This window comes from Glycine max, chromosome 12 (assembly GCF_000004515.6).
Source record: "Glycine max cultivar Williams 82 chromosome 12, Glycine_max_v4.0, whole genome shotgun sequence".
Taxonomy (NCBI): Eukaryota; Viridiplantae; Streptophyta; class Magnoliopsida; order Fabales; family Fabaceae; genus Glycine; species Glycine max.
Window position 1 is genome coordinate 16,717,810 of NC_038248.2, and position 27,227 is coordinate 16,745,036.

General features: G+C 36.5%; 1 pseudogene; it reads left to right on the forward strand.

Moving 5' to 3' along the window:
• The first annotated feature begins 7,000 nt into the window (after positions 1-7,000).
• On the forward strand, positions 7,001-21,868 carry LOC106795292 (protein REVEILLE 8-like; annotated as a pseudogene).
• The last annotated feature ends 5,359 nt before the right edge of the window (positions 21,869-27,227 follow it).

Below are 27,227 nucleotides of genomic sequence, written 5' to 3' on the forward strand. Positions count from 1 at the left end.
ATATCCATGTGGTGTAATTATTCTTAATCCTATCACACAGTAGATGCTCTCAGATGTCGTCTAGTATTTGTTGTCTTCCGTTCAAACAATTGATGCAAGGACAATAATATTTTCCGTCCTCATCCAATCAAATTCTTTCAGAAGCAAATTGCAAAAACTGATCAACGCCTTCCTCATATGCAGGGCTCATGCGACTTTCATTCATCCAACTTTGATCCATCTAAATAATAACTCCGTGATAGTCACAAAGTTATTCCATGCATCAAATTCTCACTTTTTCATTATAGGTGTGGCCCTATCCCATTCAGGAAGACATTTTTTTATGGTAGCTTCATACATCAAGATTAAGTCTCTTTTGTTAAATTTGACAAAATTTTGGCAGTATTTTGCATTGGTCTCCAAGCACACGACATAAAATCGGTGAGATTATTTCCCCGATAATCAAGTATGCACTTAGAGAACAATTAAAAATGCATTAATTGTACCGAACTTTCATCAAATTTAACCAAGAAATCTTAACCTTAACGCATGAATCTACCATAAAAATACAAGTCTCCCCAAACTGTCCAAACAGACAATTCAAGATTCAATACAACGATTAATGCAAACTATCTGCAAGAATCACTGTATTGAATCTCAAACGGGAATCTAAGGTTCACTCATGATAAACATTAACTATATGCACAACAATAGTCATTAATCACATAAAACAACGTAAAAAATAACTGTAACATAAACCATGCCAAGAAAAGTACCTGTGATAATGCTCAGTATCAATAGTGTCTAACAACGAATACCGTGAGCGATGACGCAAACAACAAAATGATAAGGGTTTGCAAGCTTATGCTGCAACAAATAAGGGTTCAGTATGTTTCTATAGAAATGATTGACATATAGATAAGACAAAAACATCAAATTTTCCAATCATAGGAACCTTTGAACTAGAATGGAATAAACAAGTGAATAAGGACGTAGCCAAGTTTTTGAGTGCGGATCCAATAACATGATTCTGCATGAGATTATGGTTGTGTTTCCCCCCTAGTATTGCCCTTGGGATGGACAAGTTTTTTTGGGCCCTTATGAGTGATGGGAGATTCTATACAAAGTCTACTTATGATCTTTTAGCTTGTCCTAATGTCCAGAGTGACCCCTCTTTGAGGAATTGTCTGTGGAAAATCCCTGGTAGACCTACAACTAGGGATTTGCCTAAGAATAAGTATTGCCATATTCGAGGAATGGCTGAGCATAATGATTGGCCCTTGTGTGACCTGGAGCCTGATTCTGAGTTACATCTCAGGCCCAATGTTTTTAATATGGATTTGGCTACATGGGTGGAGCTGAATATAACTTTAAAGGGTGTTATGGGGGTTATGTGGATTGGCATATTTGCTTTATTGAAGTTACTTACCAAATATGGAACTGGGAAAGGAATAGGTTTCCTCATTGGGAACCTCCACCACCAGCATTTCTGAAAATTAATGTGGGTGTAGCTTGCATCAATTCTTAGAACTTATTAAGCTAGGGAGCTTGTGTTAGACAACAATGGTGACTTCATTTTGGCTAATATAGGTTCGCAAACTCGTTATTTTTTAGGATATAACTCATGTTATTTTTTATATAGATTATAAGGGGGTAATGGATACAATTAGTGACCCCAAAGCTAATTTTTTCGAGCTTGAGTCTATTGTTTCTGAGTGAAGATCCCTACAATTAGCCAAGTTCAATGCATACAAACTACATAATTCTTTATTGGCATAAATAATCATTCCCTCTAACTAACAACATTTGTAGCAGTCTAGCAGTTCAAATTAAATTGGCACATAGCCAATGGAAGAAAAGACTAAAGGTTACAAGGCTTACCTTTGCTTTTCAAGTAGAGAATGGCTATGACTAGGCTTTTACTGATGCTGGCTTGTACAAAGGAACAGTGGGTTACAATTCTGCAGTATGAACACAAAATCAGAAACAACTATTGAAACTATTTTTATGTTTACCAACTTGGCCAATGAAAGAGTCTAGGAGACTAACAAGACAAAACACACAGAATACAACTTGTCATCACAATGAACTGTAAGGCTAATAATTAAAACCATAAGCCAAATAAAACACCAAAATTTCAAAAAGATTTCAACATGGGCTTTGCTGATTTCGTACATATACCTTGGGCAATGGACATATCTAGTGCTTACCAGGGACAATGCAATAATTTAATTACGTTGAAGGACTAAGTTCATAATGTTGGCCACATGTTATTATCAAGTAAAAACAAATAAAAGTGACATATTTTGTTTACTAGGGCTATAACTATAACATCCAGGACCAAACAACATACATCAATCATTGCTTACTTGATAATGCTGGTTTTTCAATTAAACAGAGCAAATATTTGAATTCACCAAAAATAGATGTCAATTCCTTGAACTTAGAAAGAAAAGAACGCACCTCAGGAAAAATATCAGCACTACGCAATTGCAAGGAAATAAGCAGGATTCTTAGTAGGAATAACAATGCCTTTTTAAAGCCACTTCAAACTTTTGGAGATGATACTGCTACTTCAAACAACCCTTTAAACACTAGATCAGAGTTATCAATTTAAGAACATAATGAACAAAATTCTAATTGCATTTTAATTCTACCTTAATTTTTTTTATTAGTAGTTAATACATTTAGAAAAGCTAACAATTACAGCCAGTTATAGAAACATATCAGAATCGATATAGCTAATAATCTCGACAATAAAAAACAATTAAGATACAATCAGAATTTTTCTTATTAGCGAAACATTTGTTAACCTTGAAACAAGATATTTCACAAATGAAACTTGAAATTTCTTTCCATCAGCATAACATTTTTCTAACTAACAATCCCGGACTGGCATACTAGAAATAAGTATTTTTCTAACTTTGCCTTGTTTACATGCATTGTCCTCCTGTGAATACAACCACTAAGTCAATGGGAATCTCAGCTGAACAAGAAAGAACAAAAATTGCTTCATTTGTATCATATAGCTGAGAGCCAAGAAGGGTCAATGAAGGCATGGTACACTTTGGTTCAAGGTGAGCAACAAGAAGAGTAGGGTTGATTCTGGGCTTAATGATACCAGACTTAGCATGAGTGCACATAGGGTTCACATTTGGAGGTCTGTCCAATGAAGAATCATTATTGAGAGAAGCTAGGCAGGTATTTGGGTGTTGATCGGTGCTGAGATTCTAAACAGTATGGGTGCGATTTGGGTTCTAAACAATATTTGTAGGATTTGGGTCCTAAATAGGGTTGGTGGGTGGGATAAATAAATTTTCAGGGCTAATAAATGGAGAAGCAGTTTGTGGGAAAGGTAGAGGAGGGAAAAGAGAGGGTAATGAAACAATGTTACTAGGTACATGGGTGTTGGAATTGGTCAGAGAACTGGATAAAATAATATGAGTGGAAGGAGGTTCAGGTAAGTTGGAGGTAATTTAGTTGCAATTTGCTTATTTGATTCAATTTACGTACTAGGACTCCTAATATGACATTCCATAATCCTAATAGTATTGTCAACATCCCATCATTATGACTTTTAATTATATAGTTCATAAAAAAATATATCATCAACATTGCCAAAGAGAAAGATGGGAAAACGTAGCAAATACAATTTGTAGTGAAATGGCATGGGATAGCGGGCCTGGGGAGATTATCATCATCCAGGGGAGAGATGTGTGGCTAAGAACTGATCAGCAGGAGCTTTCATAGGATGGGAATTCCCTATTTCCACTTTGAGGGCAAGGTGGAATTTCAAGAGGGAAGTATTGTCAGGATGTATAATGTGGAGGGCTGAATAAGGATAGCTGTTAGTTAGTTAGTCCATAAGTTATTAAGTGAGAATAGTTAGTTAGTTTGTGAGTTAGAGGAGTTTGGTTACATAAATATGGAAATCAAATTGGGGAGGGTATTCGACAAATCAGATTAGGAAGTGGGAGGAAAGATCCTTATTCAATTCTCTACTTTGTGTTCAGTTTTCAATAGTAAAATTCTACTCTTTTTATTCTTTCCACCTAGGTTCCATCTTATTTTCTAAGTTCCTATCAGGTAGTGGTGTGTTATGCCTATACTTTGCCCTGTTACTAATATTATAGCAAATCAAACATGTGGGGTAGTCATGATAATAACAAATACTCTCATTGTCCAAGACCCCAACAAGTAAGCCTACATGAATTCACATTCATTTAAATTGGGTCTCCTTTGACCTATGTTACAGAGCTGGAGTATTAGTAAGACAATTTTTCCTATTCATACACTTACATATAAGAAAAGAAAGATGCCTAAAATTGATTTTAAATTTAAATACAAAATATAAACATGCCTGCTAGACTAGAACATTGAAGATTTCAGCAAATAAAAAATTAGTCTCCATATCCTCTTGCTTCCTAATCAAACTGGCTTAGTTTACAATTCTCAATACCCTGCAAATCATGTTGACTACAGATAAACCCTTTCCTTTCATTGTTCCTCTAATTATAAATATTGCTAGTGTGGGTTTGGCTAGAGGATATGTTGTTGTGCTAGCTGCATTAGATGCCTTTATCTGATGATGTTCATTAGTTTCTTTTTCTTGTTGGAAAACCATTCATGAGAGGGTTTTCTTGGAGTTTGATATCTTATTCAGCTCTTGTGTTGTAGATTTATTTTTGGGGGGCATTTCATTGTGACACCAATTATTCAGCTGTTCAATAACATAGGTTCTGATTTAGTATAATTGTACTGATAATTATAGGTTGAGTGTAGTTAGTTACTACCAGTCCATCTGGGAGCTGCTTGACAATGTGAACCATTATCTAGTATTTGCCAAGTTTAGAAATCTGATAAAAAACCGTCGACTTAAATTTGTATTTTTCAAATTTCTGAAAGTAATAAGCATTCACTGTCACAATGATCTACACCATGGAGATTTTACTAAAATTTATTGAGAAGTTTAAATTGCTATCTTCTTTCCCATCCCACTCCTGTACTAAATATACATTGTTTTGTTGGCTTTTTAAGTTTTTTTTAATTGACAGACAAGGTCAAGAAGCACAATGGTCTAATAAATGACATCACATCAATAACATAAGAGGATGATGAGGAATTTTCCTCCACTGGCTGCCATTTAATCCTTGCAGCTGTCATATGTACAACCTTACATGCCATTTAGCCATGGCTACTATAGATAGTACAGACTTAGGAAGTAATTATTGTCAAACACAAACCACAATTTCATGAACAACAGTGAACAATGTCCATACACAATTTAATGCTTGTTGTTTTGTTTTCTTTTTCTTTTTATTTTTGCTTGGTCTTACATGATTAAAGGAAAATAGAAGTGTTTCAATTTGTCTAGCTTAATCAATCTTCATTCTTTAACAATTGGTTTTGATTGTAGGTACAAGTTTTTGACTCAAACTTAGGAAGTTAAGTATTCTTTTACAACATGTGTACTTGAGTCAATAGTTTCATACACAACTTAACTGGCATCATCGCACTACTTGTTGTTGTTAGTGAACATCTTTCAAGGTATGTATTTGTTTATCCTACTCATGTGCTTATTACATGCTTGTTGATATATGACTATTGTTTTATATAAGTAGTTATGTGCATTGTGAGTGAACCCTGGTTTCCCATTTGAGATTCAAGACAACGATTAATATGAACAGTTTGCATTGATCGATGTATTGAATCTTGAATTGTCCGTTTGGATAGTTTGGGAAGACTCATTTTTTATAATAGATTCATACGTATAGGTTAATTATCTTTTTTTTTTAAAATTTGACGATATTTCAATATAGTGCATTTCAGATTTTCTATGAGTGCATACTTGAATGTGGTGGATGATGACATGCCACTGCTTGCATGTCGTGTACTTGGAGACCAATGCGAAATGCTGATGAAATTTCATCAAATTTAACAAAAGACATTAAATCTTTACATATGAATCTACTATAAAAAATGTCTTCTTGAATGGGATAGGGCTACACCTTTAATGAAAAAAGTGAGGTTTTCATGCATGTGGGATAACTTAATGAAGTGTCACAACAAAGGGGAAACATGGATCGAAGTTGAATAAAAGCATCACGCATCAGTGACGCGTATGAGAATGGGGTTGAAAAATTGCTACATTTTACTGAATGTAACGCACAAAGTATGGGTGGAAAAGTTTTCTGTCCATGTGTTAAATGTGTGAATGAGAGACGCCACTTAGTAAATGACATAAGATCACATCTTATATGTCATGAGATCATTTCGTATTACACAAAATGGACATGGCATGGGGAATTGTGAGACATGCCAATAGTCTATCGCACTGAGCCGATTGATGAAGACATCAGAGATCGTATAGAAGACATGATTCACGATCTTGGACAAGACTATTTTCAACAAGCATATGCACCATTGTATCACAAAATAGAAAGTGATTCAAAGAAGCAATTGTATTTGGGCTGCACAACTTTCACAAGGTTGTCACTGATGTTAGCATTGGTCAACTTGAAGGCAAGATTTGTGTGGAGTCACAAAAGCTTCATTGAATTGCTAGTGTTATTGAAGAAGATGCTTTCTGAAGAAAACACATTGCCGAAAAATCACTACAAGGTGATGAAGATTTTATGTCCTGTGGGAATGGAATACCAAAAAATCCATGCATGCCCTAATAATTGCATATTGTACAAAAATCAATTTGCAGAAATATGTTAGTACATCATATGTGGGGTACCATGGTACAAATTGAAGGATGACGAATGCAGTGATGATGCAACCATAAACAATAGTCGTCCAAAAGATGTGTGTTGGTATCTTCCAATAATACGAAGGTTTAAGAGATTGTTTGCTAATGGACATGATGCAAAAAGCCATATATGTCATGAAGATGGCAGAAAAAGTGATGGATTGCTTTGACATCTAGTTGATTCTCTGCTATGGAAAACAATTGATCGTTTGTATCCACATTTTGGGGACGAGCCAAGAAACCTACGGCTTGGTATTTCTTTGTATGATGATAGTGGGTCCAAGGAAGCCTGGGAATGATATTGATGTGTATCTCACTCCATTGATTGAAGACCTAAGAAAATTGGGGGAAGACAGGGTTGATGTATGGGATGGAAATTGCCAACACACTTTCAGGTTACGTGTAATGGTGTTTTATACCACTAATGAATTTCCAGCATATGAAAATTTATAGTGTCAAAGTTCATCACACGTGTCCTATATGTGAGAAAAAGAAGAGCTTCATCCAACTCAAACATGGAAAGAAAACAATATATACTAGGCACCAAAGATTTCCCAAACCTTATCATCCGTATCGGTGATTGAAGAAAGCTTTTAATGAAAGCCAGGAGAATGAAAGTGCACCAAAACCATTAGCTGGAAACGAAGTTTATGATCGGGTAAAGGACATCATAACTATCTTTGGGAAGACCCAAAAGAAGTCATCATCTGAGACGAACATATGGAAGAAAAGGTCAATATTCTTTTATCTTCTATACTGTTCTGATCTACATATGCATCATTGTCTAGACATAATGCATGTCAAGAAAAATGTCTGTCATAGTTGAATAACCACCCTTCTTATCATTAAAGGCAAGATAAAGGATGGTTTGAAAAGTTGTCAAGATCTGGTTGACATAGGAATACAAGAGAAGTTGCATTCGATATCACATGGTCGACGAATATATCTACCCCCAACATGTCACACAATGTCTACAATAGAGAAGAGGAATTTTTGTCAACGTATGTGGATTCTAAAAGTCCCACAAGGATAATTTTCAAATATCAAGAGCCTTGTATCCCTCAATGATCTTAAGTTGGTTGGCTTGAAGTCTTATGATTGTCAAATCTTAATGCAATAACTATTGGCTATAGCAATTCGCGGTATCTTGCTTGACAAAGTTAAGGATGCCATAGTCGTTTGTGCTTTGTTTCTAATGCTATCTATAGCAAAGTCATTGACCCTCGACAATTGGATGCTTTAGAGAATGAGGTTGCCATTGTCCTTTGTCAATTGGAGATGTATTTTCCTCCATCATTTTTTGACATAATGGTTCACTTAATTGTTCATCTCATGAGGGAGATCCGGTTGTGTGATCCCATTTTTTTTATGGTGGATGTATCCAGTTGAGAGGTACACGAAGGTCTAAAAAGGTTATACTAAGAATCAATATCAACCAGAAGCTTCCATTGTTGAAAGGTATGTTGCTGAAGAAGCTACTGAGTTTTGTTCTTAGTACATTGAAACAGTTCAATATGTTAGGCTTCGTGACCAAGATCCATGTGATTCAAGATTGTTAGTGGTTCTACAAGGAAGACCAATTGGTATCAGTTACCAGAATGATGATTCAACACTTGAAATTTGTGAGACGCTTGCTTTTTCCACAAAAATGCCTTTTATAATTAAAGAAAATGAGGTTGATGACATACATACAAATCGTAATGATTATGCTGAAGGTTGATGGGAAAACATTCCTACGTAACTGCGTTGTATCAAAGTAATGTTTAGCATATTATGTTATTTGTAACCAATTTATTTAATGTGTATATGCAAAATTTGTTACGTATATGATTTTTGTAATCGATGTACATTAAAGAATTTGTTTTACTTGCACAGGGTCATGGGAATTTCGCCAAGGTCCCCTTCACATTCAGATGGTGATTGAGAGGTTCCGTCTAGGAAGAGTAGACAATCCACATGGCTAAGAAGGTTGACTTTAAGAACCTTGAAATAACCCAAACCAATAATTAACGTTGATCTTGCAACTGGAGAGGATCAGGCCCACAGAAACAAAAGTTCCACAACTATCTAAGGGTCGTAGCTAGAGAAAAAAATTCCTATTACACATAGCAATTGGAAAGATGTACCAGAATCTCAAAAGGAGTATGGGTGACATTTGGTAAGTCCATGTAATAGGGAGGTGTATTTAATTTTCTGTTATGATCCCTTGAAAATGTTGACATGCACTAAATGTTACCTAAAATATGTTATGCAGGAAAAATTTGATATCCCATAAGCCCAAAATTCCAAGAAGAAGGTCATGTCCACGATGGCCACTAGATAGAGGCAATTTAAGTCTTCCTTGACCACTAAATTTATGTATGATGACATTGAGGGTCAAGATAAAGAATATCCTTTTGTAAACTATGGTTTGGATCAACAAACTTAGGAGGAATTGAAATATATATATATATATATATATATATATATATATATATATATATATATATATATATATATATATATATATATATATATACGTGTGTGTGTGTGTGTGTTTTACTTTAAATTTCAATTGAAATATATCCTTTCATTTGAATTAATTATATAGAAATACTATATGGTGTATGGTAGGGAATCAGGAAAAAGGAATAGAAAATTCAAAAATACAATGAGTTGGAAGAAGGAAACAAGCAGAGTCTAGAGAAAATGAAATAGAAGTTGAAGGAGGCCATCAAAATTGAGTTATCCCAAAGTGGATCGCAGTACTCACCCTTGATTTAGGCGGATATACAGTTATTAGGTGCACGTGCAAGCACAAAGGGGAGCAATGCTAAAACTACTATCAATCCATCAAGGGAAGAACATGTTGCTCATGTAATGACGAATATGGGGTTGTATGGGAAATGTGATAATTGTAAATAGCTGGTGGCCTTGGGAAAAATATATGAGGGGGGGTCTACCATACACAGTGTGGCTTATGCAGATGATGTGGTAAGTGCCAGTGTTTAAAAAGTTTTTGACGGTGATGCCCAAGTCTTGTTGCCTACAACAAAAATTCAGTATGTCAGGTAGGTCCTTGACACATTCATTGCATGGCCGACACATCTTGTGAAACTTGTATCACATGAGGCAATTTTTATTTTCTTTAACATGTATTAAGACAATCGTATATTGATAAATTAGCTACTAACATTAGTTTAATTCTTATTTTCACTAACCATATATGATTCACATATTAGTCTAAAGAAACTAGTTAAACATGTTCAAAGGTCGAATAATGTTGCTACAGATGATCCCTTGCACGACTTGATTAAGAGCCTGTATGATATTTACAAGAAGCCTATTGAGTTGATGTAGGATGAGACTAAATTTGGGATCCAAAATGTAGATGGATCCTTCTTCTTAACATATTCTAATGTAAATGAAATAATATTAGGTGACAAATGTTTGAACATAGCTATACTACAATTGAGGATTATGTAAGTAAATTTTATATCATTGACTAATAATTAATATTCCTTATGATATACATCATTATCAATTTTCATTTCAAATTTTTAAAATAGGTTTATGGGTGAGTGGAGCTCAAGTTTCATGGTTTGGTGTATGGATTCCTTAAGCCTTAGTCCATGCACAATGCAAAGGATCAACGTGTTGAATGTGAACATTACATTGAAACATGGGTGAAGGAATCCCAACGAGAGGTGTACCTAGAAGCTTACTTGAATCAGTAAGCAGTATTTATGCAAATGCTTGCAAAGAATGTTTGCATTATATGTAGTTTTTTTTTTCGAATTCAGGGCCCATTGGCAGCTGGTTGTTCTATGTACTAGGAACGATGTTATTGTCTAGTTTTGTTCATTACTTAAGAAGCTTAATATTCATATCAAAGTTGTAGTTAACAAGTTAAGTTTTATATTATATCTCGTTTAATCTATTATACACTTGGATAGATAAATTGTTTTTATTGTCGTATATATGATGATGTTTTTTTTCTAGCCAGTGCAATAAAGACATTAAAGACCATCGTGGATCGTAAAAATGATCAAGGTCCTCCTAAGTGGATTGAAGTAAATGTTAGTCATTTAATTAATGCTTATTTCAAACTGGTGATGTTTACATGGTAACTTCATAGTTGTTAGATTCAATTATTTTTCATATTAAATGTAGATTCATGTTCAAAGCGAAGGTTATGAGTGTGGCTATTATGTCATGCATTGGATGTGGAACATAGTAAGCTGGAGTTTAAAGAATGATTGGAGCATGGTATATTTACTTGAACAACTTTAAATTATTAGTTGACTATCACTTTTTATTCATTTTATATGTACGTGACTTATTTGTATATTTCATATTTTGTAGTGGTTTGGTGATGACACACCATTAAACATCAAGACCATACAACAATTCACAAGAAATGGGCAACATATTTTGTAAAAGTTAAAAACAATTGATGTATAAAGGTTTAAATGATATAGTACGAACCACTATGATGTATTTGATGGTTATTGTAAACATTATTAACAAGTTTGTATAATCATTGACAATTATTTTAGAATAAATATACTTATTTGTTTATTTCATTTTTTCTACACCAAATCTCTTGGACAATGCATTGTATTCACAATGGGTAGTTGCGTCAACAAGATAAATGTTTTTTGTGCAACCAAGCTGCCCATTTTGCAGGTCATCATGAAGTTGAGGATTTGGATATTCAGGGGAGAGAATGGTGAGCTCTCTGTTACGGGGAGACTTGCAACATGTGCTTTTGCTTGTGAGACATCCATTTTTGTAAGTAATTAGTGGACCCTTGCTTGCATGGTTCCATTGGTTTGTGGTGTTTTTGAATTTTGTTGTTCATATTTATATAATACAACTGATATCTCTTTATATCATTTATATCATAAAAGAAATTAAGTAGGGTTTGTGCTTTTATGTTGTAATAGGTGTGTTTTGTTTACTCTTATGGTAGCCAATTAGCCAGTCATATAGCGGCGTGCTGCTGCATTTTATGTATGTTTGGTCAGTTAGCATACCCAAAGTAAACAATGTCTAATGCTTTAATTGTCAAGCCGTTTCAATGTCATTTCACTTTATAAGAGCTTTCTAGACTACATTGTTGAAACCTTGCATGTAATGAAATGAAGTTTCTTGGTAAAACCTTGTGCCAGCTAAAGTGGCTTAACTAGGACTTTGTATATTCTTCATGGGATTTTTTTAGTATATGCAGTCTATTTTGCTATTAGTGAAATCTGTTTATGCACTTTGTCAATTTGTCATCTATGGATAACATTTACATTTTTTTCATAGCATTAAAGTGAAACTTTATTTTGTATTTGTCTAAACTTTATTTTGTCATCTGTGAATAAAAGTTATGTTGTTTCCTACCGCGTGTTGATTTTATGGTGCAATTTAGATGGATCATTCTTGTAGGCCAAGTTTGATGCAATCCTCCCTAGGAAAGGACCAATTACCAGAGCCATGAGCAAGAGGCTCCAAGAGGATTGGGCTAGAGTTGATAAAGAAGGCCTTAGGGTTCTCATGAACCTTAGGGTAGATTTTTGAGCCCATGGGCCAAGGTTGGGTCCACTCTTCTTTGTAAATAGTAGAATAGGTTGTTTTCTTCTTTTGGGCCTTGTATTTTGGCCATTGTAGTAGTATAGGGTTTTAGCCTTGTATTTTAGGGCATTTTGAGTAGTCTTTGTAGTAGGATTTTTTTTGTATTTTCATGTTTTTTTTGTCATAGGGGTGAGCTTAGCTATTATAGGGGTGTGTAGCTAAGCTCTAGCTTCTCAAGGAGGTGAGCTTAGTGTTTAGATGGGTGTGTGTAGCTAAACTCTAGCTTCTCAAGGAAGTTTTCTCAAAGAAGCTTCTCAAGGAAGTTTTCTTAAGAAAGCTTCTCAAGGAAGCTACCTAGTCTATAAATAGAAGCATGTGTAACACTTGTTGTAACTTTGATGAATGAGAGTCTTGTGAGACACAACTCAAAGTTCAACTTCTCTCCCTTTTTCTTCTTTCAATTTCGTGCTCCCCCCTCTCTCTTTCTCTCCCTCTTTCTTTTCCTCCATTGAAGCATCCTCTCCAAGCTTCTTATCCAAGGCTCATCTTGGTGGTGAAGCTCCTTCTTCCAAGGCTTATTCCCTAATGGATGGCGCCTCCTCTCACCTATTCTCCTTTGTCTTTCGCTGCATCTCCATGGTGGAAAATCACCATTAAAGGACCTCATAGAAGCTCAAAGATCTAGCCACCATAGAAGCCCCACAAGCAAGCTTCCATCAAGTGGTAATCAGAGCACAAGAGCTTCAAGTAGGTGCTCCTTAAACCTCCATTAATTTTTTGCTTTACCTTCTCTTCCATTGTTTTTTCTTCATTTTTCTCCATGTATCTCCTCACATGTCTTGTTCTAAATGTTGTTAACATGATTCTTTAGAGTTTGCACCGATTAAACTTGCTATAGAAGTTAGATTTGATTTTCTATGGTTCAAATTTCTTGTTCTTGTTCTTGAACCATGAATTGTGTTGAGTTTAGGTTCCTTTGAGTTTTGTCTTGTTATTTTTTGTGGCTGAAACCTAAACCATAAAATTCTTACAAAAATATTAAAGTAGAAGAAAACCTCAAAAATCTAGAGTGACTTGTTCACCTATTGTAGTTTTGTCATAGAAGTCATGTCTAGTCATGAAACTTGTCACATAAGATTTCTTATGTTGTGCTGAATTTTATTTTCTTGTTTCTTTGTCTAACTCATTTTTTCATGAGTGTATGAAATTCTTTTAGCCTGTTATTTGATTTGAGTCAAATCTTTCATGTTAATTAGTCCTTAACATGTTCATGCAAAATTCTTAGAGAGTCTTTGATTGTGAACCTTTTCTTGAACTTTTAGGTTTCCTTATGATTGTGTCTATTGTGAATTTGAGTTTTGGTGATTGAATTGCTGGCTGAAATGTTGATCCTAAGTGAATATTGAACTCCTAAAACTGTGGTAAACAATCCTAGTGAGTTCAACATACATAGGAAGGTTGAAAGTAAGCCCAAGGCAATCAATATACCATGCTTAAAGAAACAAATCGCTGGTGTTGGCAGCTTGGACATACAAACTTGTAAAAATTACTGAGAATTGGCTACTTCGAATTTTGAGCTGAAATTTTTACTCAATTTTCTAGACATCTGGAAAAAAGTTATAAAAAAGAAACAAGTGATTTGGATAAAAGGAAAAAATACGAAAAATCGCACAAGTTGGCAGGAAAATCAGTATCCAGAAAAAAGGTGAAAGGGAAGTGTGTTTGTTGTTTTGGCTCAAAATTTATTCTATAATTGGAAATTTCAATTCAAAATTAGTGTGAAGACAAGTGCCAAAGCTAGAGTTTTGTTGAGTCTTTTTTTCAGTTTTTTTTACTCTACTCTAGAGCCATTCTAAGTTTCTCTTTGAGTCTTAGCTTGCTTCTATGTCCCTTTCATTGCTTTAATTGTTGAATAATCCTTGAAAAATTGTCTTGTTAAAACTCCATTGGTTTAGCTTTCATTTCATTTTTCTTGGTCTTTGGTTATTGCTTGTCTCTTTGTTTCCTTGTTTGCGGGTTGCCATATAGGGAATTGGAAGGAGGATTGGAGCCATCCCTTGAAGAATTTGAGTCCTGAAGCAAGGGGCCAACCACCTTAAGAGCTATTGGACTAAGAAGCACTCCAAATTGAGTGAATCACCAAAGAGAGAACAACTACCAAAATTAAGGACCATTTTGTAATTTTTTAATTTGCAATTTACTTACCTTCATTGCTTTCAAGTGTTTGTAACAAAAAGGCCTTTCATTGGAAGTGTGTTGGGAGCCTCCAATAGGTTACCAAACTTCCATTTGTGTGTAATAATTTTAGGCAATTTTTACTTAGGATAGTGAGTGTTTTGTTGGGAACCTTGAATGTGGTCATCCAAACACTCTTAGGATTCACCTAGTTTACATTTCTTGCTTACTTTCATAGCTTATTTCTTTTACCTTCCATTGTCAAACCGCCTACATAGCTTGCATTTTACCAATTAGTTTTTTTTACCTTATCTTTCACACCTCTTTTAGTGTTTATTTTGGCTAGTTTCAACCATAGTTTCTTTTACCTTTTGTTTTCAAACCTCCAACAAGAAAGAACCACAACTTAGAAACCAACATGAGTCATCATTCAACTAGTGTTAATTATGAGGGTACTATTCATAAGGACCCTCTATCTAGAATCTTAGATGAGTTGAGTTCTCTCAAGTTATGGAAAGAAAAACAAGAGAGAAAAGAAAAAGGAAAAAAAAAGAGTGGAAGAAATAAGTCAAGATGAAAGAGAGAAAATAAGAGAGGAAGAAAGAAGAAAAATAGTAAAAGAAATGAAAAGAGAAAAACATGCCTCCTATAGTAGTCATGACTCTTGCAAGAGTTTAAGTGAAGAACTTAGCGACTATTATAGAGGGCGCCATAGTTCACATACTAAACATCACTCCCAAAGAAGGGAAAGGGATAGAAGGCCTCAAGAGGTTAACATTAGTCTTCCATATTTCCATGGAAAAGATAATGTTGAGGCCTACTTAGATGGGGAAATGAAGGTTGAACAACTCTTTGCTTGCCATCATATTAGCGAAGAGAGAAAAGTTCCATTGGCTACCCTTAGCTTTCAAGGGTATGCCCTCTATTGGTGGACTTCCCTTGTTAGGGAACGAAGGATTCATGGGGATCCTCCAGTAGAGTATTGGAATAATCTTAAGAGTGCCCTTAGGAAGAGGCACATTCCTCCCTACTATGAAAGGGAGCTTATGGACAAGCTCCAAAGGCTTAAACAAGGGAGTATGAGTGTTGAAGAATACAGACAACAAATGGAACTACTCTTTTTAAGAGCTGGACTTAGGGAGGAGGAAAGGACAAGCATAGCGAGGTTCCTTAGTGGGCTTAATATGGAAGTAAGGGACAAGGTTGAACTCCTTCCATATAGGGACCTAGATGAACTAGTCCAACTTTGTATAAGAGTGGAACAACAACTAAAAAGAAAGCCTTCTTCAAAATCTTATGGCTTTCACTCTTATCCAAGGAAGGACCAAGCCCAAGGAATTTTGGGGGCTACACCTTCAAAACCCAAGGAAGAAAAGGGTAAGACCATAGAGAAATACACCCCTAAGACTAGTTCCCAAGAAAGGACTAGCAACATTAAATGCTTCAAATGTCTTGGGAGAGGTCACATTGCCTCTCAATGCCCCACAAAGAAAACCATGATTATGAGGGGTCAAGACATTTATAGTAGTCAAGAGGAAACTACTTCTTGCCCTTCCTCTAGTGGAAGTGAAGATGAAGTAAGGGGTGAAGAGTCTAGTGAGGAAGTCTACCCCCATGAAGAAGGTGACCTCTTAATGATTAGAAGGCTCCTTGGAGGTCAATCTTGTGATCTATCTCAATCCCAAAGAGAGAACATATTTCATACAAGATGAAAAATTTTAGATAAAACTTGTTCTCTCATTGTGGATAGTGGATCTTGTTGCAATTGTTGTAGCATAAGATTAGTTTCCAAGTTGAACCTCACTATTATTCCCCACCCAAAACCTTATAAACTTCAATGGCTCAATGAGCAAGGGGAAATGATAGTTAACCAACAAGTGAAGGTACCTTTCTCCATTGGGACATATAAGGATGAAGTTAATTGTGATATAGTTCCCATGGAGGCAGGACATATTCTTTTAGGAAGGCCGTGGCAATTTGATAGGAAGATCATTTACAATGGCCTAACTAATGAGATTACCCTCACCCATCTTGGCACTAAATTTGTGTTGCATCCTCAAACACCTTCACAGGTGGCTAGAGATCAACTAACTATGAAAGATAAGAGGGATGAGGAAGAAAAACAAAAGAAAAAGAAGGATAGTAAGGCCTTGTCTTCAAAGGCCAAGGGGAAGGAAAAAGAGGAAAAGGATTCCTCCAAGAAGATTGTTAAGAAGGAAAATCATTTTGCAACAAAAGGTGATATTAAAAGAGCACTCCTTCTTAAACAATCTTTCTACCTTCTCCTATCAAGGGAAACATCCCTTAGCACTGCCACAATTCCTACATTTGAGACCTTACCCCCAAAGGTCCAAGAACTCTTACATGAATTTGGTGATATATTTCCCAAAGAGATACCCCCTGGGCTACCTCCTTTAAGGTGAATAGAACACCAAATAGATTTAGTCCCAGGAGCAAGCCTTCCTAATAGGCCAACCTATAGGACTAATCCTCAGGAGACTAAGGAGATAGAGTCTCAGGTAAAAGAATTGTTGAAGAAGGGCTGGGTCCAAGAGAGCCTAAGCCCATGTGTTGTGCCAGTGTTGTTGGTGCCCAAAAAGGATGGTACGTGGAGAATGTGTACAAATTGCAGGGCCATCAACAACATCACTGTAAAGTATAGGCACCCCATTCCTAGACTTGATGATTTGCTTGATGAGTTGCATGGTGCCAATATCTTTTCAAAAATTGATCTTAAAAGTGGGTATCACCAAATCAGGATGAAAAAGGGTGATGAGTGGAAAACCGCTTTCAAGACTAAGTTTGGTTTGTATGAATGGCTAGTGATGCCTTTTGGGCTCACTAATGCACCCAGCACCTTTATGAAGCTTATGCATCATGTCTTAAGGGATTTCATAGGTAGATTTGTAGTTGTTTATTTTGATGATATTTTAGTGTACAGTAGGAGCCTAGATGATCACTTAGGACATCTCAGGCAAGTTCTTTCAGTCCTTAGGAAAAACACCCTCTATGCAAATATAGAGAAGTGTATATTTTGTGTAGATAATATAGTTTTCTTAGGGTTTGTAGTTGGTAGAAATGGGGTCCAAGTGGACCCTGAGAAAATCAAGGCCATCCAAGAATGGCCCACCCCAAAAAGTGTGGGAGATATTAGGAGCTTCCATGGGTTGGCAAGCTTCTATAGAAGGTTCGTTCCTAATTTCTCTACAATTGCATCACCTCTCAATGAGCTAGTGAAGAAGAATGTGGCATTTACCTGGGGTGAAAAACAAGAGCAAGCCTTTGCTTTGCTCAAAGAAAAGCTTACTAAGGCACTTGTTCTAGCTCTTCCTGACTTTTCTAAAACTTTTGAGCTAGAATGTGATGCCTCTGGAGTGGGAGTTGGAGCTGTTTTGTTGCAAGGTGGGCACCCTATTGCTTATTTTAGTGAAAAACTTCATGGTGCCACCCTTAACTACCCCACCTATGATAAAGAGCTTTATGCCTTAATAAGAGCACTCCGAACCTGGGAACATTACCTTGTTTCCAAGGAATTTGTCATTCATAGTGATCATCAATCACTTAAGTTCATTAGAGGGCAAAGAAAGTTAAACAAAAGGCATGCAAAATGGGTAGAGTACCTAGAGCAATTTCCATATGTTATCAAATACAAAAAGGGAAAAACAAATGTGGTAGCTGATGCCCTCTCTAGGAGACACACATTGTTTTGCTCCCTAGGAGCTCAAATTTTAGGATTTGATAACATTAGGGACTTGTATGCTTTAGATGAACATTTCTCTCCCATTTACAAGAGTTGTGGGAAAAAGGCCCAAGATGGATACTATTTGGCTGAGGGGTATTTGTTCAAAGAGGGAAAACTTTGCATACCCCAAGGAACCATCAGGAAATTACTTGTGAAGGAGAGCCATGAGGGTGGGCTCATGGGCCACTTTGGGATAGACAAGACCCTTGTCTTACTCAAAGAAAAGTTCTATTGCCCCCATATGAAGAAAGATGTCCATAAGCATTGCACTAGGTGTGTGGCTTGTTTACAAGCCGAGTTTAGGGTGATGCCTCATGGGCTATACACACCCTTACCCATTCCATCTGCACCTTGGGTAGACATTAGTATGGACTTTGTCCTTGGGCTCCCTAGAACCCAAAGAGGTGTAGACTCTATCTTTGTAGTGGTGGATAGGTTTAGCAAGATGGCACACTTTATACCATGCCACAAGGTGGATGATGCTTCCCATATCTCAAAACTCTTTTTTAGGGAAGTTGTGAGACTCCATGGTTTGCCTAGGACCATTGTGTCAGATAGAGATGCTAAGTTCCTTAGCCACTTCTGGAAAACATTATGGGCTAAGCTAGGAACTAAGCTTCTTTTCTCTACCACTTGTCATCCACAAACTGATGGGCAAACAGAGGTAGTGAATAGGTCTTTTCCACTCTTTTAAGGGCTCTTCTAAAAGGCAACCATAAGTCTTGGGATGAGTATCTTCCTCATGTAGAATTTGCCTACAATAGGGGGGTTCATAGAACCACCAAGCAATCCCCTTTTAAGGTTGTCTATGGGTTCAATCCCTTAACACCCTTAGACCTCATTCCCCTCCCACTTGACACTTCTTTTATACATAAAGAAGGGGAATCTAGGTCAGAGTTTGTAAAGAAGTTTCATGAGAGGGTTAAGACCCAAATAGAGAACCAAACAAATATGTATTCAACTAAGGGCAATAGAGGAAGAAAAGAGCTAGTTCTTAATGAGGGGGACTGGGTTTGGCTCCATCTTAGGAAGGAAAGATTCCTTACTAAAAGGAAATCCAAGCTTAGCCCAAGAGGGGATGGAGCTTTTCAGGTCTTGGAGAGGATCAATAATAATGCCTATAGGTTGGACCTCCCAAGAGAGTATGGAGTCAGCACCACTTTTAATATTTCTGATTTAATTCCTTTTGCAGGTGGAGCTGATATAGAGGAGGAGGAACCAACAAATTTGAGGTCAAATCCTCTTCAAGGGGGAGGGGATGATGCAATCCTCCCTAGGAAAGGACCAGTTACCAGAGCCATGAGCAAGAGGCTCCAAGAGGATTGGGCTAGAGTTGATAAAGAAGGCCTTAGGGTTCTCATGAACCTTAGGGTAGATTTTTGAGCCCATGGGCCAAGGTTGGGTCCACTCTTCTTTGTAAATAGTAGAATAAGTTGTTTTCTTCTTTTGGGCCTTGTATTTTGGCCATTGTAGTAGTATAGGGTTTTAGCCTTGTATTTTAGGGCATTTTGAGTAGTCTTTGTAGTAGGATTTTTTTTGTATTTTCATGTTTTTTTTGTCATAGGGGTGAGCTTAGCTATTATAGGGGTGTGTAGCTAAGCTCTAGCTTCTCAAGGAGGTGAGCTTAGTTTTTAGATGGGTGTGTGTAGCTAAACTCTAGCTTCTCAAGGAAGTTTTCTCAAAGAAGCTTCTCAAGGAAGTTTTCTTAAGAAAGCTTCTCAAGGAAGCTACCTAGTCTATAAATAGAAGCATGTGTAACACTTGTTGTAACTTTGATGAATGAGAGTCTTGTGAGACACAACTCAAAGTTCAACTTCTCTCCCTTTTTCTTCCTTCAATTTCGTGCTCCCCCCTCTCTCTTTCTCTCCCTCTTTCTTTTCCTCCATTGAAGCATCCTCTCCAAGCTTCTTATCCAAGGCTCATCTTGGTGGTGAAGCTCCTTCTTCCAAGGCTTATTCCCTAATGGATGGCGCCTCCTCTCACCTATTCTCCTTTGTCTTCCGCTGCATCTCCATGGTGGAAAATCACCATTAAAGGACCTCATAGAAGCTCAAAGATCCAGCCACCATAGAAGCCCCACAAGCAAGCTTCCATCAAGGTTTTGTGCAAAAGGATGCTTTGGGATATGCTCTTCTTCCATTTGCTGGTTAGACTTGGTCTTCAGTCCATCCTAATGGAGAAGTCATGTAGTGGGTAAAAGCTATATTGGTCTTAAAATCATTTGATAGTAAATTTTCTATTCTTTATTGAAAGTCTTGTTGGATTCATAACTGTGTGAAAGTTGTCACATAGCTTACTACAAGAGACTCTGACGCTCAAGTTTGTGTATGTAGGATACAAATAGAGAATAGACTTTAGAGTACCTCATATACCTTATTAGGTCTATTTATACCATTCTTGATTTGGTTATCTACGCATTTTGACATGGGAAATGCCTCCTTGGACAAATCTTACTGGAATTGCTACCTCTTATAGATTCTTGGCCATGATTTGATGCTTTGCATCTATATCGATGTTCATCTACCACTATAAGGTGCAAGAAATATGCCTTTTGAGGCATAGTTATTGGACTTTGGTTATTGAGCCAAAATTCTCCAAAAAAGGATCCATATGCTAACACATGTAGGTTGAAGGAGTAGAGGATGGTTAAGTTGTTACAAAAACTGTACAATTACAAGTAGATGGAATGTTACAAGGTTGAAAATTTGGAATGAAGACTAATTTGATACGAGGATCATGTGGCAACACAAAATTAGGAAAATGTAGAAATAAAGTGAAGTCAACTTCAGGCTATGGTGTAATTTTGGTTGAAACTACCTTACAATTTGCTTGTTCTCTATTTTCAATCTTCTCAACATGAAATTTAAATAAAGTGAAGAACTCTACAATCCAATTGGTGACTTGTTGTGGTTTATTCAGATTTGATAGGGACTGGAAGAAAATTGAAGATTTTGTAGGTTTAAAAATAGTTATTCAAGTTAGGAGTCTGCTTTATCAACTTTGTTGTCTATATTCTACTGGGCATTATTTGTCACTAACTAATGACTTTTGTCATATTCGAAGCCATGCTTAGAAGTACTTCTTGAAAGTTCAAAAGAATGGGACTGTGGCACATGTGCCTTCTCATCCAAAGCGCAAAGCTACTCATCCTTACCCATAAAAGGCATCAAAAAATGGTTTGCTTCTATTTGAGATGTTCATATTCTCTGTCCTTAAAGGTGCAACATTTCATGCATCCCTGTCATGCTACTTTCTGGTTTTCTAGTTTTGGTGCCACTACTAGCTTCCGTTGGTTATACTTCATCAAGAAATACGCTTGCACCTGGGTTTGCCTCATGGGATGAAACTTTCGTGCTAGTGAATGCCGGAGTTGATAAACCCATGACTTGTCAGGATGAACTCAACAATGTTTATCATTGAATTGAAGGCATGCATACTCCTTTTGTTTGTTGTTTGTTTGAAATCCATAGTCTACATTTACTTACTATACTAAATGGAATTGCCAACCACATATTATGTTATATGACATTACAAATTTAGATGATATTGGATCAAAGGGGATAACAAAAATTACCAACAACAGTCTCAGAGGTGTTGGAAATTCTACTAAAACACTACCGACTTCTGAGATAGCAAAGCAAGGGAAACAAGCTCCAGTGCTTCATGGTATCTTTTGACAAGCTCCAGTGCTTCATGGTATCTTTTGAGATGCTAATTTTTTGTTTTGCATACATTTTCAATTGAATTTAGTAACGAATGATCATTTTTCTATATATATATATCTTCAGAAGGGTTATGTTTCATGCTTCTGTCAAGTGTGACTAGGAGGAAGTTCACTACATTATCCAACAAGTCCTTTCCATGCTGTAAAATTACATTATATGGAGGTGCAAGAAGTTTTACTCCACAACAACCATACTGTCATGAGCATAACAAGACCCATATATATTAACTTTAAAGGCACTATGGTGTTTTAGATGTTTAAGTTGGTGCATGGGCGAATTGAATAATAAGTTAATAACTTGTACTTGGCCACCTTGCCTTTCATTCCTTTTATATTAGATACTACTAGATATTATTGAATTCCATCTTTACATAAAATGGTTCTTCAATCTATTTAAACATATTAATATTTTAAAAGCAGACTAAAGTTGAGATTTATAGACATTTGCATTGGACTAGTGCAGTTGTGGGAACATAAACAAGAGAGTTCCCATATGAGAATATTGTCATACCATAATTTTGTCTGGGGACTATCATTTGTTGATCTTTTGATCCTTGCTAGTCGACTTACAGTGTTGAATGCCAGTTATAGTGTGAAACAGATGATCATTCAGTGTTTTGATAAAAAATGTGAAAAGTACAAAAAAGAGGGGGCAAAAGGGTCTTTTCCTTGGTTTTCCTAGACCGTAGCTCACCCAGGCTAGCCTCTGGCTCGCCTGGGCCACCAAATAACTTCATGGTGAAGAAACCAACTTGCCTGGGCAAGCTACAACTGCCTCAAAGTAACCTTTTTCCTATAAATAGGTGTTCTAAGGGTGGTTTTAAGGGTGAGAAGGTCCAGAAGGTGAGGGAATTAAGAGAAGAGAGAAAGAAGACGAAGAAAGAAGAGAAAATGAGGCCGAAGCGCTACCGAATCGCGATCATGATCATTCCCTACATCGTTCCTTGTACAATGTTCTTTGTGCGACCGTCGGTTAGTTTTGTTTTTAAGATTTGAATTTGATCTATGTACCCTTAGGGGTCCCCCTTGTTATTATGTGCACATCCATCTTCTCCATCTATCATCGGCGATCTCATTTTTCTTTATAAAATTCAATCTTAATCGATCACTAATGTTGTAAAGTTATCTTTAAAGAGATTGAAAGTTAATAAACGAAACCAAGAGAAAACCAACTCATAACTAACTTTTTTTTTATCAAATATCACTTGAGATCGTTTCAAGGTCTAATGCCTTTCTCTGCTTTCCAAAATTTAATGATCATTTCAAGGTCCAACGCTTTAATGATTCTCTCTGCATTTCAAAATTTAAAACATCGTTTCAAGGTCCAATACCTTAAACGACTTTTGTTTGCAATTAAAATCAATGTTTCAAAAAAAACATAAAATCAATTTAACAAACAAACTTTCAGACTAAAAGAATTATGTAGGTCTAAATTCCTCATCGCACCTGAGAATATGTAGGAGCAAGGGCAACACCCTTGTCGACCCCAAAAAATAAAGATACATAAAAAGGGAAAATACGTAGTTTTGAAATCACGTTATGCACACTCGATTAAAGGTTTTCGTCCCTTGTGATGGGTGCGTGGGGTGGTAATACCTTCCCTATGCGTAAATAACTCTCGAACCCTTATTTTCAAAATTCGTAGACCCCTTTTTGGTTTTTCTAACATTTTCCTCGAATAAACATTGGTGGCGACTCCCTCGCGTTTTCCTTTTTGGAAGACGCTCCTTTTTTTTTTTGCCTCGCCCTCCCATCGAAGGATAGGTTGTGACAGATGGTGACTCCACTGGCGACTCCACAGGTTTTGTGGAGGAAGGCTCCCCAGTGGAGTCACCATCTGTCACAACTTACCCTATGATAAGAGTGTGGGCGAAAAGCCATTGTAGTCTTTTGAAACCGTAAATGACTAAAGACATTGAAGTCTTGAAATCTAAATGGTAGAGGACTTTGAGTCCTATGAAAGCAAAAAGACAGAGGACTTTGAGTCCTATGAAAGATAGAGGCGAGGACTTTAAGTCCCATGAAATTATATAGCAAAGGACGTTGAGTCCTATGAAACAAGCCAATAGACACTAGTTCCAAAGGGCTCAACCTTATGAGAAAGCAAGAAATTGACTCTTTAAGAGGGCCTCTCATCGTAAACTTAAAAGATAGGACATTAGATTTGGGAAATTGGAATATAAAGAGAAATCTATGCACTTATAGCCTAATATGAACATGATTTTTGGGATACAGATGCATGCAACCTTCATCTTGAAATGCTAGTAATGAAAAAGGTTTTGAATCATGAAAATTGTGTAATGCGCATGACATTCTTTCCTATTTTTGTGATTTTGATTTTTTTTTTGCCTTTTTTTGCTTTTTGTGGCAAACACAAATTGACTCTCTTTATGAAAGCATGATATCTCACGAGACCTCATCCTATCTTTTTTCAAATCTCTTCGGGGACTCCCTCAGAGTGTATGTTTTGTTTGATTACCAGAAGACAGATTAATTCAAGATCAAGCTTTTGCCTCAAAACAAAGTGTTTCCAAGAGATCAAGGCTCTATTAATCAATTACCGGGCAGTGTAATCAAGTACCAGAAGAGATCAAGGCTCTAGTAATCAATTACCGGGCAGTGTAATCAATTACGAGTGAAGAATTTTAGAAAAAGCTTTTTGAAAAGAAACATCTCTTCAAACCATTTTGAAAAGGCACGAAGGACCTATATATTTATGTGTCTAACTTCGAAAAGCAAGAGAGAGATATTCTAAGAGAACTTAATTGCTAAATTCTCTTTCAATAACTCTTGGGCAAACACTTGCAAATCTATTAAGAATTCATCCAGGAACAAAAATTGTATTATCATCTCTAAAAGAGAGAAATTCCTCTAGGAACTTCAATTTGTATCATCCACTCTAAAGGAGAGAAATCTTTCTATTCATCTCAGAAAGTCAGTTGTAATCAAGAGACTGGTTGTCTCTTGGATTGAGACAATTGTAATCAAGACATTGGTTGTCTCTTGGAGAATCTTTGAACACAAGAGTGAGGGATCCCAAGGTGTGTTCAAAGTCTATATATAAAGGATTTACAGAGATAGTGGAAAATATCAAGTGGATTGCTTAAGGACTAGACATAGGCACGGGAAGTGGCCGAACCAGTATAAATTGAGTTTGCATTTCTTTCTTCCCTTATCTCATTTATGTTATTGCAATCAATTTTGTCTTGCATGATTAAATTACATTATTAAATTGATTGTTGCTTCTTATTTTGTATTCTAAACCTATCATTTAAAAAGGGGGTTAAAAGTTTGTTAGTGGGAATTTTGTAAGACTTAATTCACCCCCCTCTTAAGTTATTGAGGCCACTTGTCCAACAACATTGAGTAAGAACCTTGAGAGTCTTGCTTATACTTTTGTTCCTTTCAACTCTTGGGTCTGGTTCTACTCCTTTTGTCTTATGCATTAATTCTTATTGCACTTTTGTGCCTTTCTTGTAAAATCGGGAGATCTTTTGTCTCTCTTTTTCTTCACGTGCCTTTGGCGGATTTTATTTTCATTGTTTCCCAACTTCATGGATGTGTTGTTTGCATTGCTCTTCCCGCCGATTTAGTGGTGGTTCCTACTCAAGGTTCCTATTTTTTTTTTGTTGTATTTTTGTGTTGTTTTTTGAAAACAAGTATGCTTTGGCTCGGAGGGGGTAGCAAGGGATAAATTTGTGTTTAGGATGTTGAAACATGCCCACGTGTCATTTCAAATCTTGACTAGATAATTTTGTAGTTTGGATTTTGGGACCAATCCCATGATAAACACGCTCTTGATTCTATCTTCTTTTTATTTTTTATTACCCTAATTTTTCCTAGGCCGCCCTTTCAGGTTTTCAACCTATCGGGTGAGACGAGTGAGAACTTCTAATCTACCCTTAGGTTCGCTTGAGGCTTATGCATAGTGTCTCTCATTGCCCCAATGTAGGGCTCTAAGGTATCTATTGTTGTCTTTTGTCATGACCTTGTAGCAAGGAAAAAATAAGGTCACATGAATGTCTATACTTCTTATTTTTATTTGAAACACAGTCAATCAAACATTTTTTCTTCTGTTTTAATTTGCTCGTCGTTCACGGCACCTCCATCAAACATTTTGAACAAGCAATTTCTGATTAAAAAGACTTGGAGATCAACTCAAGAGCGCAGGTCACTTGGGCAAACAAATCATCGACTTACATTCACATTCAAGTGAAAGTTAAATAAGCAAAGATGTAATTGTGAGAGAATGAGAGACAAGGACATCAAATTTATCCATATTATTAGCATTTTGACTATTGTTTACAGTAGTGGCATAAACTTGAAAATCCTAATCAGTCATTGGAGACATCTAACAACCTTCAAATTGCCCCACGCATAGTATCGCTTGACAATGTCAGAATTCACAAGCAATTGTCCTCCTCGAATTTTAGCCAGCCTCCATCAATTAGACTTTGCACCTTATGTTTCAGGGTCATACAATGCTCAATGGAATGCCCCGAAATTCCTCAATGATAAGCATATGTTGCATTCGAGTTGTATCCTCGGGAAAATGGAGGTTGAGGAATCTTTGCTGGGATTATGGCTACCATTGCATTATTGTTTAGATATGAGAGTAAGTTAGCATACGACACCGAAATTGGGGTGAATTTTACAGGCTTCTTTGCTGGAAAATTCCTTCCCTGGTTGGTGTTTTGGTTTATGTTAAAGATGGTGTTTGGTATCGGATGTGCAACATGCGGGTTCTGTGGGTGATTTAGGGGTGACCTTTATGGATGATTGGATGTTCTTGGCTGATAGGATGGTGGGTAATAAGAAGGGTTGATATTGGATGAGTGTTGACATTGTTGAGCTGGTGGGAAATTTGGCCATGTAGGGACAACGGTCACAACATGGGTTCCTCCCTCCTTCTTATTCTTTCCATTTGCCCCAGGCTTAATATTCATCAAAGCAGGATGATCAAATTTTCCTCTTCTCAGACCCACTTCAATACTTTTGCCAATGAAAACCAAATCAGCAAAGCTTAAAGGCACATAACCCACCATCTTCTCAAAGTAGAACACTGGTAATGTGTCTACTATCATTGTTATCATCTTCCTTTCCATCATTGGGACTTGAGCTACAAGATCCCTCCACCTTTGGGCGTATTCTTTGAAAGATTCATGCTCATTCTTACACATGTTTTGTAGCTGCATTCTATTCGGAGCCATATTAGAATTGTACTAATATTGCCTAATGAAGGCAACCATTAGGTCCTTCCAAGAACAGACTCGGGAAGGTTCCAGATTAGTATACCAAGTGATGGCTGCCCC